Raw genomic sequence first — 14,859 nt, 5'->3', positions numbered from 1 at the left:
AGACTGAACAGGTGTTCCATCCTGTTGTCTGTGGGAGAACCAAGGCCTAGACCTATTACTTCTGCATTGCTTACTGTTAGTAATAGCATCTTTAACTCTATTTTCATTGTATCCCCTTTGACAGAGGTTACTCTCTAACTTGTCTATTTCTTGTTCAAAGTGTGTATCCACCGTACATATACGTGAAATTCTATCAACCTGCCCTCTTATTATGCCATTGAAAGTATACTTTGGATGCATGCTGTCATAAGATAGCATGCTGTTCTTCCAACAGCTTTTTCTGAATAAGATCATGTCCAAAACTCCATTCTCATCCCTCAGCAATTTTACATCCAAAACGTCCAAAGCTCTACTGGAATACGGTCCATTTCACAGAGGCAAGCATTGAATTAATTGAAAAACAATGCAGATATTGTGATAAAACCAGCAGATAAGGGGGGGGAGCTGTAGTAGTAATGAATAAGAGTTTATATCAGAGAGGTCTTACAACTGCTACAGGATGAACACACTTTTATTTGTATACCCCCCATAATGGTTAGTCATACAGCTGACAAGGTAAAGCAAAGGTTTACAGAATTAAACATCCAATGGTGCCTATATTCAAGGCACTACCCAAGATACATAAAGATCTGGTTGATCCCCCACTGAGACCTATCGTCTCAGGCAGGGGTTGAGTCACAGAAAATGTATCCATTTGGATAGAATGTACATTGAAGAAAGTTTTAGATAAATTTCCCAGTATACTAAGGGATACAGGACATTTCTTAACATTGTTGCATGAGTGTATTATACGGAATGAAGGACAGAACTATATTATGGTCACACTAGACATAAAGAATTTATTTACTGTCATTAGCAATACCTATGGCATATCAGCCATAGAACACATACTATCACAAGTAGCTAACTTTGAGCTTGATAACATGTCTGATAAGTGAGCTGCTTAAAATAGTTTTAGAAAATAACATATTTATGTGTCAAGATGCATATTATCGCCAGAAGCAGGGGGTGACCATGGGCACTCCCTGTGCTAACACTTATGCAAATTTAGTTTTGGCTTACTGGGAGAACAAAGTTATATATGGAGGACAACATCCATGGAAAAACAAGTTAATTTTCTATGTGCGTTTTGTGGATGACTTTTTTTGTTATGGTGGGGGCGTGTATTTACAAAAATGTGTTGAATATTTGGAATCTATGACCACTTTCCTTAGATTCACCATGTAGAATTCGAGTAGAGCTTTGGACTTTTTGGATGTAAAATTGCTGAGGAATGAGAATGGAGTTTTGGACATGACCTTATTCAGGAAAAACTGTTGGAAGAACAGCATGCTATCTTATGACAGCATGCATCTAAGGTATACGTTCAAAGGTATAAGAGGGCAGGTTGATAGAATTTCACGTATATGTACGCAGGATACATATTTTGAACAAGAAATAGACAAGTTAGAGCGTAACTTCTGTCAAAGGGGATACAATGAAAATGGAGTTAAATATGCTATTACTAAGAATAAGCAATACAGAAGTAATAGGTCTAGGCCTTGGTTCCCCCATAGACAACAGGATGGAACACCTGTTCAGTCTAGAGCTTCACAGATGGATAATGTGAGGCTAATGTTAACATATAGTAATAACATAGGGGGAATATGTGACATAATAAAACAGAACTGGAATATTTTGCTGACAGATGAAAAAATAGCCAAGGTAGTGGGAGAAAAAACAGCTTTTGGCTTTAGAAGAAATAAAAATCTGAAGGATTTATTATGGCATGAAGGGAAGACAGAAAAAAGTAGGAACAATTTTTCACAATGTGCAGGTACACGAAAGTGCAGAAACTGCAAAGCATGTGAGTACATTGTGGAGGCAGAATCCTATGTACACTCTCTATCAGGAAAACAATATTGTTTTCATTTGTATGCAGATTGTAGAACAAAGAATGTTGTTTACCTGGTTGTCTGTCAGGACTTCAGCTCATTCTATGTAGGAAAAACTAACTGCATTCTGAAAAACAGAATTTTGAACCATTTGTCCTCTGTAAGATTAAAACATGAACATAATGCACTTTTCCAGCACATTTCTAAGTATGAAAATCATAAGTTTAAGTTTATGGTCATGCAATGTGTAAATAAAAACAAAAGGGGAGGTGACTTGATCAATGAGACAGAGTTGAATGAAAGTAAATGGATCATTGAGCTAGCAGCATACAAAACCCCAGGTTTAATTTGGGTTATACCTTTAAGACCTGCACTAAAGAAAAAGAGGGTGCGGTACTGAATGTTTAATGAAGAGCTATATAAAAACTGCAATTTCATTTGAGTTTTGTATCTGAAGAAGGACTTGGTCCTGAAAGTGCTCATTCCTGTGTTTTTAATTGTGTTTTAAATAAAAGTTTTGAAGCTGTTCAGCGTGGTGGCCAGTACCTGCTTTTTTCTTAACACCTATGAACCTATGTAGCAACTCCAACATACACTACAGTCAATCTACTTAGACAGTAGTCTGACTTGGAGTCTGCTACTTTCACACTGTGGGTTCTGTCTGTGAGCCAATTTGCAGCCCACCTAGTGATATAGGGGTTGATGCCTAGTTTGAAGTTTGAGTCTATCAATAATTCCTGAGTGGGCAATGGTATCAAAGGCCTTGGCCAGATCAAGGTAGGCTGTATGAACTGCCTTGCTCTCATCCACTGCTCTGGTAACTGACTCAAAGAAATCAACCAGACTGAGCAGGCATGATCTACCATTCACAAAACCAAATTGCATGGGATTCAGAGTTTGGAGATTCCCTATATCCTTGTTAATTATGTCCATGATGATGTGCACCATAGACTTACATATCAGACTCATCAGGCTAATGGGGCGATAATTTCCAGGGTCTGTAGTCACTTCCCCTTTATGGAGAGGGATGACTGCAGCAGTCTGCCATTCTGTAGGGTCAAAGCCTGAGGTGAGGCTGTGATTGAACAGGGCACACTGGTGTGGTGCCAGTTCACATTGTAGTCCATGTAGAACACAGTCAAGGATATTTTCGGGTCCCATGGAAGCTGTATTCTTGGCCTTGGACAATGCAGCTTTAACCTGTGCTGCAGTAATGCTGGGTGCCTGGCATTCTTTTGGTATCATGATTGGTCCTTTGGGGAGGCAGGGGTAAAGTTGGCACTGAATCTGTCAGCCAGCATGATGGCAATAGCTGTTGGCTCAGTATAAGAGGTACCATTGTGCAGTAATGCAGAGCAAATCTGGGTACTGACGTGGAGATTCTTGATATAACTGTAAAAGGCTTTGCAGTTGTTTTTAGTGTCTGCCACAATTCTTCCTTCCTAGCTAGCTTTAGAGGTTATGATGAGGGATCTCAACTTTTTGTTGAGGCTAATAAGGGAATTTTTCCAGTCTTAGCACTTCACCTTTTTCTGCAACAGTTTCTTCCTTCTGTTGTAGAGTTTGTTAATGGCAGGGGACCACCAGACTGGCTTCTGTATTTGGAGGAGAGCATCTTGGTTCTGTTGGGTATGGCTAGTTCCATGCATTTATGTACGTGTTCGTACAGTGCACTGTTGCATGATTTGGCAATCATGTACCTATTTTCCATTTGCATGGGTACTGTGAAGTTAGCCACCTCTGTTTTTAGGAGCCCAAAGTCAGCTTTGGAAAAGTTTTTCATGGTGGCTACCTTTGTTGTTTGTGTGGGTGAGATGTGGGTTTCCATGGTAATTAGTTTGTGGTCTGATCTAACCAGGGAGGAATTGACTCTTGGTGTTGAGCAATGGTTGCCCATGTTAAGTAATAACCAGGTCAAGGATGTTGCTTCCTCTAGTGGGGCTAAGAATGAGCTGGTCCAGCACACTGGAATTAATGAATTCCGGGAAGCATTACAGTCCTGAAATAAAGAAAAGATCTAGTATGCAGAAACATAAAACCTAATAGCTCTTTTCTTAGAGCTGGAGGACATTTTCTTTTTTGTTCTTCAGTTCTGGAGGACTTATTTTTTTACTGCCCTTTTCAGGATGATGGTGTGCCATTTGATGGATGGTGGACACCATTTGCCCCAGCTACATGTCTGGCTGGATGCTTGACAGTGAGTTATTTATTTCACTTTTCCATGCATCACAGTTACTCAGGCATAATAGCTTGAGGTGGAAAATGCCCAACATGCCTTGTTATTTTGTGGCCTGTAATTGTCATATCCTCCTGTAGAAAGAGCATGACATGCTTTGCATAGCCTATCAGTGTTCTCTCATTGCTGAATAAGTAAATTCTGGGCATATTGCGGATGCTGCGAAGGGCACATTTGGCTAACATCAAAGACTGAAACAATACTAATTTCACAAACTTTAATCACACTTTGAATTAGGAATGTGGTCCCTTCCTGTCATGGTATTAGAAACCCAATAGACTTGGAGAAATTGAAGAAGAAGAAAACTGGTCTGATTAGAAAGTAATCACTTCAAAGTATGCAGAGTCTATATGTATTACACACAGTCACTGTGTCATACTGGCTTCTTATTATTTGTTATTTGATCCATCTTACGTATCTCTAAATAATTTACAATGAGTTGATCAGGAACTTCAAAACTGTTTGGAATAGAAGTCTGTCCTGTATCAAGATCAGTTGAACAAATTTCTGACTCTCTAAACAATGACCTTGAGCTTGGAAAGAATTTCTTAACCGATTTTCACATTGAGAAGGTGGTGGTATGTTCTCTAGCTCACATACTTGAGAAAACACATTAGAATTTTCATAGACTTAACTGTTCTGCTCGCTCAATCACTGTAGGTATACTACTTTTCTGTAAATTAAAACAGATTCAAAAGCAGTTGTCACTTTATTCATTTTTTGTAGCTCATTGAGATTGTCCTGAGGGATCTGTCATAATACAATTTTGTCTCTGCTACCTGTCTTTTAATAACTTATTTGCATTCATTTTATTTGTAGAAATACATAAAGAATATGAGGCTGTAGGTTTACTTTGAAGAAGTCTTTTCATTAACAGTTGCACTGTGAAACTACTCCATCATTTCCCCTTTCAGCAAGTGGACCCATGGTGTGCTGTAGTCATCCACAGGTTAGCAAGCTACCTCCAATCAGCCCTTTGACCCACACTGCCTGGAACTACCTGTGGTCAAGTTCCATTGTGGGTGTCTCCCTCCAATTCTTTGGACTGTTTAAGTTAGCAAACTACGTCCACTGCTCCAGTTAGCCCTTTGGCCCACCCTGCCTGGACTACCTATGGCTATGTCCAATCATGGGTGTCTCCCTCCAATTTTTTAGACTGTTTAAGTTAGCAAGCTACCTCCACTGCTTCAATTAGCCCTTTTACCCACCCTGCCTGGAACATCCTGTGGCCAGGTCCCATCATGGGTGTCTCCCTCCAATTTTTTGGACTGTTTAAGTTAGCAAGCTATCTCCACTGCTGAAATTAGCCCTTTTACCCACCATGCCTGGAACTACTTGTGGTCAAGTCCCATTGTGGGTATCTCCCTCCAATTTTTTGGACTGTTTATGTTAGCATGCTACCTGCACTGCTCCAATTAGCTCTTTGACCCACCCTTCCTGGAACTACCTGAGGCCAAGTCCCATTGTGGCCGGGGGCTCCATCCAATTTTTTTGGACTGTTTAAGTTACCAGGCTACCTCCACTGATCCAATTAGCCCTTTGACCCACCCTGCCTGGAACAACCTGTGGCCAAGTCCCATTGTGGGTGTCTCCCTCCAATTTTTTGGACTGTTTAAGTATGTCCTGATTAACTCTGATAAGGTGTTAGTTGATATCTGTACTGTACTGTTGCTCCTGTAGTGGCTATCTCCTTTACACATCCAATTACCACTCTCTGCTTTCTCTACCTCCTGCCTTCCTCCATCTATTTTCTGCACTCTGTATTGCTCTATTATTTGCTGGAGCCCTTTGCTCACTCACTTGTCTTCTCCTACTCTGAAATATCCCTACTTCATCTAACTATCCCCTCTGACTATCTCCAGCCACTATATTACTGCTGCTTTAACCAAACACTTACAGAGCTGCTTAATCAATCTCTCTCTGAGCCTCTGCTGGCCCCTTTTCTGCTTACACATTTCCTTACTTGCTTTTACAGATTGTTTTTCTGTTCACACTCACTACGCTCAGGCTCACTTCGCTCCTCTACCCTACCCCATTCCCACTCACCCCATTGCAATTTCCTTTATACCATCCATGCCCTCCTCTTTCTTCCCAACCATCCAATGACAAACAGCTTCCTGTCAAACTCAAACCACATCACTTTGTTCCCTATTACTTCCACTCTACAACCCCTCTACACTCATTCTAGCATGCAACACCTCATTATCTCCACTACATTCCTCCTACTTTTTTCTGCTCTAACCTCTTATCACATCCACCTTCCCCATTCACTAATATGCTCTCCTACCTCCTACTCCTATGTCAATCACTCTAAAACATTCTCTTTTTATATAGACTACAAATCCTCACACATAACTACACATATAAACCCAAACTACACAAACTAGATTTACATATTACTATTCTATCACTTCACAAAAATAACTTACTCTCATTGGGGAACATTTACCACAACCCAAGCCCCTCCCCCTCTCCTCACAGCCACACACCCCTCTTGCCTTCTACCCCCTCCTCCACTCACCTCACACTATCCCCAGCCTCATTCTCTACACTCATCCTTATCCAAGCACCTCTCTATATACTCATTAAACATCCAAAGCCTAACAAACAAAATCACTGAGTTTCATACTTGGTTAGCCCATATAACCCCTTACATCCTTCCCTTATCAGAAATTTGGCTTAAGCCACATATCAGTAATAATGAAATTCTCCCACCAGGATATATCTATCGCTCTGACAGATTCCCAAAAAAGGGGTGGCGTAGCCATCCTTCACTCCAATAGCATCAACCTATCACCTTTCCCCACACCCACCCCTGACTTCCACCCAGCTGAACGTATCATCCTAAAATGCCACCTCAATCCTCACAAGAAATTTGCTGTTGCTTCTATATATATCCCTCCTGGAAATAATTTGTCTATTCTAGAGAATATCATATTCTGGTTCTCCCAAAATATTCCCTACAAAACCTTCATCTTAGGAGATGTCAACCTAGATTGGTCCAAACTTAGAACCGACTCTCCAAAACTTAGTATCAACCTACACGGCTTCCATCAACTGATATCTTCCCCCACCCACCACCATACAAAGTCATCAACAAGCTCCATAACTGACTGGCAACTTACCAACTCACCCCACCACTACCACAAACCCACTACCATACCTGACTGCCTTAGTGACCACCTCCCCACTTCTGTCCTACAATACACCACACAACCCCCCAAACCCCACCTTTACAGGGATTGTCACAAACTCTCTAACTTCAATATAGCCCAATTCAACTCCATCCTTTCTAATATAGACTGGTCCATCCTCAGACAATGCCCTCTCGATGATGCTGTCAGCATGTTCAATAGTATCTTTCTGAATACTCTAAACTCCCTTGACCCCTCAAGGAAGATCAGAATAAAATCCAGTTATGCTCCCTGGCTTTCCAAAGAAACTAGGTTTCTTATGCATGAAAGAAACACTGCTTGGAAAGCCTGGATCAAAACCAAGGAACTACCTCTGCTACACAAATACAGACAGCTTACTAAGAAACAAACCAATAATGACAAAGTCCTACTAAAACTCTGCTCAGCTCAATAGCAAATTCAACCCTCGGAAATTTTGGTCTACACTTAACAGTATTTTTTCTCCTGGCTGCCCCTCAAACCCCTGCCCTTACCCAAACACATCCCCACTGGAAACTGATACCCTGCTCAATAAACATTTTATTGACACCATCCAAACACTCATACCTTCCAACTGTAACACTACTGCTCTGCCTTCTCCTCCCAACCCCTCCTAACAAAAATCTATTCTCTTTTCAACCAGTTCCTACCTCCTACATCAAATCTCTTCTACAAAAGCTCAAACCCTGCTCTCCCTTCACTGACACTCTACCTCCTACTTTCCTCAAACCCGCTTCTGATTCCATTGCCTCTCCAGTATCTATTCTAATCAATAGATCTATTCAGGAATCCACTGTCCCTACCCTATGGAAATCCTTCTTCACTATTCCCCTGCATAAAGGTGGAAACTCTACAGAGCCATCTAACTACTGACCCATCACCATTCTATCCCCCCTCTCTAGGATTCTTGAAAATGCATTCACTCACAACTTCTCAACTACCTCTTCCAGCATAACCTACTCACTCCTGCTCAGCATGGTTTCCGTCCTAACCACAGCACGACTACTGCCATCTTATCCTTCACACTTACCATTGCTGAGGCCTTAGATAACAATAAACTCATATTTTCTCTCTTCCTTGACCTTTCCAAAGCCTTTGACACAGTCTCCCACCCTCTACTGCTAGCTAAACTTGCAGATCTTAATCTATCTCATTCCTCCCTTGCTTGGTTCTCCAGTTACTTATCCTGTAGGCAGCAATCTGTCAAATGGCTGTCTTCATCTTTTCCATTTATACCAGTCTCAACTGGAGTACCACAAGGTTCCATCCTGGGCCCTCTCCTGTTTAATGTCTTTACCAATGATCTCTACACATCTTGTAAACAATCCTCCCTCATCCAATATGCTGATGACTCAGCTCTCATCTCCATCTCTGACAATATCTCTGAACTCCATACCCTAACTCAACAAGCCTTCCTTTCCACAGAACAGTGGTTATCCAATAACTTACTTATCCTAAACCCTAAAAAGACCAAACTCTTACTCTTTCTGCCCAAATCTCTCATTCACTACAAATCCACATTTTCTATTACATCCTCTAGCAACACTACAATCCTACCTGAATCTCACAAAAAAATTCTGGGCATTATCATTGATGCTGAACTCAAATTTAACCTTCACATGCTCCAATGTATAAAAAAGACACACTAGAAACTTGGCTTACTGTACCGCAACAAAAGATTTCTAACTGCTAATGCCAGACTCTCCCTTGCACAAGCTCTACTCTTCCCCCCTCACTTCTATATGCTGCCCCAGTGCTTACTAGCATCCAATCTACAACCTTGAACAAACTTCAACAAACGTGCCATAAGATAACTAGATTTATCACAATCTCTCCATATAATTCTCATCACTGCCTTGCCCTAAACTCTCTCCAGTGGCTTGAATTCCCCCAAATACTACTGCTATCTCAACTTCAAATGTTACACTTCATTCTCTACAAACCTTCTTCATGTCCAGCTCTCTTCCTTCATCTCTATCTATACTCCACCTCGGACTCTTCATACCTCTAATCATCAACTACTGGACATCTACCAACCCAAAAAAACAGTAGGTAAACTACTAAATATGAACACTCGGTTGGCCATGCTTGGAACAAACTTCCACTTGATATACGTTCCATTATCCACCCAGCACACTTCAAAGAAAGACTCAAACTTAATTTACTTAATTCCAAAAGTTGCCCCTGTCATGCCCCAACTTAACCTCCCCTCACCCCTCTTACATATATTTATCAATCCCTCCCCTTTCATCCAAGTATGCCTTCAGGTCAATACTTACTAAACTCTATCAAACCAATACTGGACAAAAAACTTGATGTATATATGCATGTATATTATTAGTCTGAAAAAACGTGATGTGTATATAGCCCTTGTGCATGTATTACTGCTTTGTATATTTAACTTTTTTGTTTAACTGATTTCTTTTTGTCATACTTTTGAGTCAAATGTTTGTAATTTCTGTAAACTGTTTCTGTATGGAGCTTTTCTCCTCGGGTCTCCACTGAAAATGGGCCACAAGCCCAGCTGGACCAACCCGGTTAACAAATGTCAATAAATAAATAAATAAATAAATAAAAGTTCTACAGACTCAGATGGGTATTTCTGTTTTCCAGTACAGAAAGATATCAATCTAATGTTTTAGCTCTATCACCTTCCTTATCAGATTTCTATTATAGTTGAGATTGTATGTTCCCTACTTGTCCCTTGTTCTGCAGAAATCTAGGAACTGAAGTAGTGTGTTTAATTTCTCATCATTATATTACACAATTTTTGTCTGTCAAATGCTGGGTCATTTTCTAATGTTGCCTCATTGGGTTTGGGTCTATATTATATCCTCGAATGCTTAAAAAAGCGAACGCTGATTGATCAAACTTATTTTCGCGAAACTGCAAAATATCGAAGCAGCAGAAACTCTAATTTTTTCCTAGGGAAAGAATTTGGTTGTCCGTTTCTGTTGCTTTGGTATTTTCAGTGTTATGGTGGAAAGTTACCGGTCGGATTCAGGTAAGTGTGCGATTGTGTGGATGTGAGTGTTAGGGTGATTTAGGTGAGTACGGGTTAGGGCTCGGGTTAGGTGTGTGTGCGATTGAGTGGACATGAGGGTTAGGGCGGATTTAAGTGAGTTAGGGAGCGGGTGAGGTGAGTGTGCGATAGTGACGGACCTTAGGGTTAGGGTTTGGGTTAAGGTAGTTAGTGGTGTGTGCATAGTTTAGTGTAGGGTTAGGTATCAGATTTTAGGTGTATGTGTGTGGATTTCTGTTTGTTTGGTGTGCTTGTGTTGTGTGTATGTGTTTTGGATCAGCGATTTTTTTCCCTGGGAAAAAAATCGCTGATCTGACAGTTCGAGATTGTAAGCTTTCGCTTAAATTAGTTCAATCAATCAGCGTTCGCTTTTTTAAGCGTTCGATGATATAATATAGACCCTTGGGTTTACCCTATGTGAAGTACAGAAAGATTTCAGGCCCATGAAGTACTCTGTCTCAGCTGTGCTGCTTCTGAGGATTCTGAATTATAGGCCAAAGTCAGCAATCCAATGACAATAGTGAGACTGCAAGACACAAAATAACTGAAAAGATCAACAGAATGTTGAATAAATAGTCATAAAATATTTTATCTGAAGATGAAATAATCACATAGGTATATATTAGCTTCTGGACATTACTGTCTCACACATTTCATCAACTGTTAAACTAAATACTCACCTGATCAGCATGTGTTTTTTGTGTAGCAGTGCTCTTAGGGAAAGCATGTTTAGTACCCTAATGAGTAGTACTGAGGATAGGGATTGGGGCAGGGTAAGGCTAGGGTTAGAGTTAGCACACATGAGTAATGTGCTACAGAGGAGCAAAGCCCTCTGTGTACTACCTTTCTCATGTTTGATGACCATAACCTTACATTACCTCTAACCCCAACCCTACACTTTAGGTTTTAAACACTCTTTTCTTAATGATACAACCAGTCATAGAGGATTATCATCTGGTCTCCGATCAGAACCAGCTTATTGTGTGTTGAAGACATGGATGCCAAGAAATTCACCTCGAGAATGAAGCCCAGGATGCAACCCTTGGCATCCTCATCGAGAACACATAACAATGGGTTGTGATCAGAAACCCGATCGTAATTCTTTGTTCTGCTTGGAGCTTTATCTTCTTCATGTACTACTAGTTACATAAGGAAAAAAAGTGTAGCAAGTGTTTTGCCATCTTTCAGATCCATATAGCACTTAGTGAGTGTTCTCAGAATGTATCATGCCTTAGAGATCACTGTTAGAAAGACAGTGTAACGTGTTATCTTATGTTAAGGAAAGTGAGGGAGGGATTACTGGTACAAACAGCAGGCGGAAGAAATTTCTTTTTAATTCTGCCATTTGTAGGGCAGTACTAGCAAGTTTAACAGCTTAGCATGATACCCGATGTTAACAACACAACTGAGCAAGGTGCTTAACAATTATGATCGGCTCTCGCACTATAGAAGCGCTTAACTGGTTTGTCTTTTTAACGATATCGGAGTACAATCACCAAATAAATTATGTTGGTGAGTTAATGTTCTTTTGTTTTTTTAGTGTAACTGATAGAAAAGGAAGCGCTTTTCCTTTTTCAATTTGTTTCCTTAGTCAGTGATTTTTTTTGATGAATGATAAGCTAGAAAGTTTTTTGTTTTGGGTGAAATGTGTATTGGCTTATTTGTGTAGGTGATAGTTTGCAATATATACATACAGTCTCACACACACACACACACACACACACACACACACACACACACATATATATATATATATATATATATATATATATATTTATATACACACAGAGAGATATGATGACTAAAAAGAGTTCAAACACACGCCCACATATATTTATAATATATATATATATATATATATATATATATATATATATATGATGGATCTGATTTACTTGATCCATGTTTCATTGACTTATTTTGCTGAATTTCATCAGACTTGTTTGTTTTATCAAAATGAGTCTGTATTTGGTTTGTAAGTGAACGGTGCTGGTTTTTCTGTGCAATTCAGTGGAATAGGAAGAGATCACGTAGTGTTTTCTTTATTATTTAATCATTGGCTGGTACTATATGTTGTAGAAAGTATGCAGTTTTTGTGAATGTGTTGTATTGTTTAAGTAAATTATAGTTTTGTTAGTTAAAGATCATGTTACATTTTAGTTGCCTTAATAAATTTTGCGTTTGCAGTTGAGTGAGCTTGCTGGTGGCGGTTTAAAAAACAGAGTGTCATCCCCTACTGTTATATAGTCTGTGAGATATTTTATATAAAATGGTGGGGATGTGGGCACTGTTTCTGTGAGCTTAAAGTCTATTTTATCCATGACCAGTAAAAATGATGATGGACATGACACTGATTTCCTTAATGATCAATGACTAATGATCTGTTTACACCTTACACTGTACAATCTCACCTGTGGTATCTTAAAACCATTTTTCTTTTTATTTTAACAATCACATCATTATGTCACTGCAATATTCCAAGCTCCTAACTTCTGTTTTTTGTTTTGAAATAAAGAACTGTATTAACTACATTTGCAAAATATGCACAACAGTGATGACGATGAGTTAATAGCTAATTTATTAAATAATGTAAACAATAATGCAACTATAAAACTGTACAAAAAAACCACGATAGTTTTTTATTGAACAATTCCATCCACGACTGGTTAGCGCCGACTGGTGATCAGTCTTCATCAGAACAAACAACACATATCATCCCTTAAATTTTTAAAAAATCCTAATAAACTTTAAAATATGTTTACTCTAATTAAAGCCATATTTTACATTTACTATATTACACACAAAGTAAACCAACAACCACATATGAATCATAATTTAAATCAAGATGATAATCAATATACATGTAATAATATATATAATATAATATAATATTATATATACGGGTATAATAAGTATAAATAACTGTAATAAATAATGTAAAAATAATAATAAAAAAAAAATAATATAAAAATAATATATATATATATATATAAATATAATATATAAAGTAAAAAAACATAGTAACAAACCTAAGAAAGAACTAAAAGTAAAAAAAAAAAAAAGGTTTTTTTAAAAAAAAAGGTTTTATATATATAAAATCAGGTGGTTCGTGAGGACTTGCTTGAACTAACTAGGCTAATGCTAATTTCATTTCATCATTCACTCCCAAATGGGCTTAACATCTATCTGTTCTACAATGGAAAAAAAAAAAAAATTTCTCACCTTATCCAAGATGTGTCTGTACAATGCATTTTTGGTATCTTGTTTCCTATTTTTTTGCATGTTAAGTAAATGCTGCCTGTTCAGCTGTCTCTCTGTCTTGCCTATGTAATTGTTAGTTTAGTATATGCATTATAATTACAGTGAGATAACGATGACCACCTAACCTAATGGTCATGTGATTTTATAAGTATTTAACCCTTTTAGCTTTTCGTGTTCCAGGTTTGTTACTTTTGTTATGATTTTTAACTCTTTATCACTGCCTTTATATTTATATATATATATATTATTTTTATTTTTATTTTTTTATTAGATAGTTATAATGGATATTTACAGTTACACAAAGAGGTTTTTACCCTCGTGATATATTACTGCATATATTACTATTGTATATATTATTATATTACATGATGTGAATTTGAATTCTTCATCTGATATAGTTACTTATTGGTATTATAGTAAATGTGTAATATGTATGGCTTTAAACTTTTGCGGGATTTTAATTATACAAAATCAATTAAGGTGATTTAGGATATTTATAAATACTTTGGGATGATATGTGTGTTTGTTTCTGATGAAGACTGATCACCAGTTATATAAAATTAATATTTCGCTGGCATTGAATAGACTATATAAACTATCGATAGTTTTACCAGTTGTAAGAGCAGTTTTCCTTTCACTCACCATCTTCAGTTCTTGTGTTGTTGGCTTTCCCAGTTTGTGAACAAATAATGCAACTATGTCAGTCGGAAGTGAACTTTCAATCAGTCCACATAGCGAGTCTTAAAACAGAGATACAAAACTGGTAAATTGTCCATAGTAAATTTCAACTGTTCAGTAAATAGGAAAACAACAGCAGCAAAGTTTAAAATAATATGTTGCCAGGGCTGCTTTTGAAGATGGGTGTAATGCAGTGCATATCCTCCCTATTGCCGCTTTCTCTTTAGCCTGGAATTTCTTTGCATGGCATTAATACCCAAACATTCATCCCACAAATGTGTCTTCCATTGATACTACATTATCCAAGGACCTGTTTGCACAGCAAAGCCACTCAGATTACCTTGGGTCTCTTTCTTCATCCTGCAAAAAAATATCTTCAATAGCACATGCAAACCCTCTCTGCACCACCTTTCATAAGGCACACATTTGTTAATGTTTATTGGTACTCTGTGTCCAGCTTTTGAAAGACACAGAAATCGAGACTGGTAAGATGAAGCACTAAGTTATGGCATAGACAGTGGACCTGGCAGTTTGGGAAAGGTTCATACAGTGGACAGTTCTGAACCTGGAGGTTCCAGTCCTGCTAGTTTAAAGGAAATGGATCTCTTCTTACAG

General features: G+C 38.4%; 1 protein-coding gene across 1 annotated transcript in view; it reads left to right on the top strand.

Annotated features, from left to right (window-relative positions):
* FSTL3 (follistatin like 3) overlaps positions 1 to 14,859 on the top strand; it is a 196,642-nt gene that overhangs the window by 91,283 nt on the left and 90,500 nt on the right. The window lies entirely within an intron of this gene.

The sequence above is a fragment of the Protopterus annectens genome, chromosome 13.part0, assembly GCF_019279795.1.
Source record: "Protopterus annectens isolate FY-2018-M chromosome 13.part0, PAN1.0, whole genome shotgun sequence".
In the NCBI taxonomy this organism is placed as follows: domain Eukaryota; kingdom Metazoa; phylum Chordata; order Ceratodontiformes; family Protopteridae; genus Protopterus; species Protopterus annectens.
The sequence above is the reverse complement of the archived record's forward strand: the minus strand, read 5'-3'. Positions and strand labels throughout refer to the sequence as shown.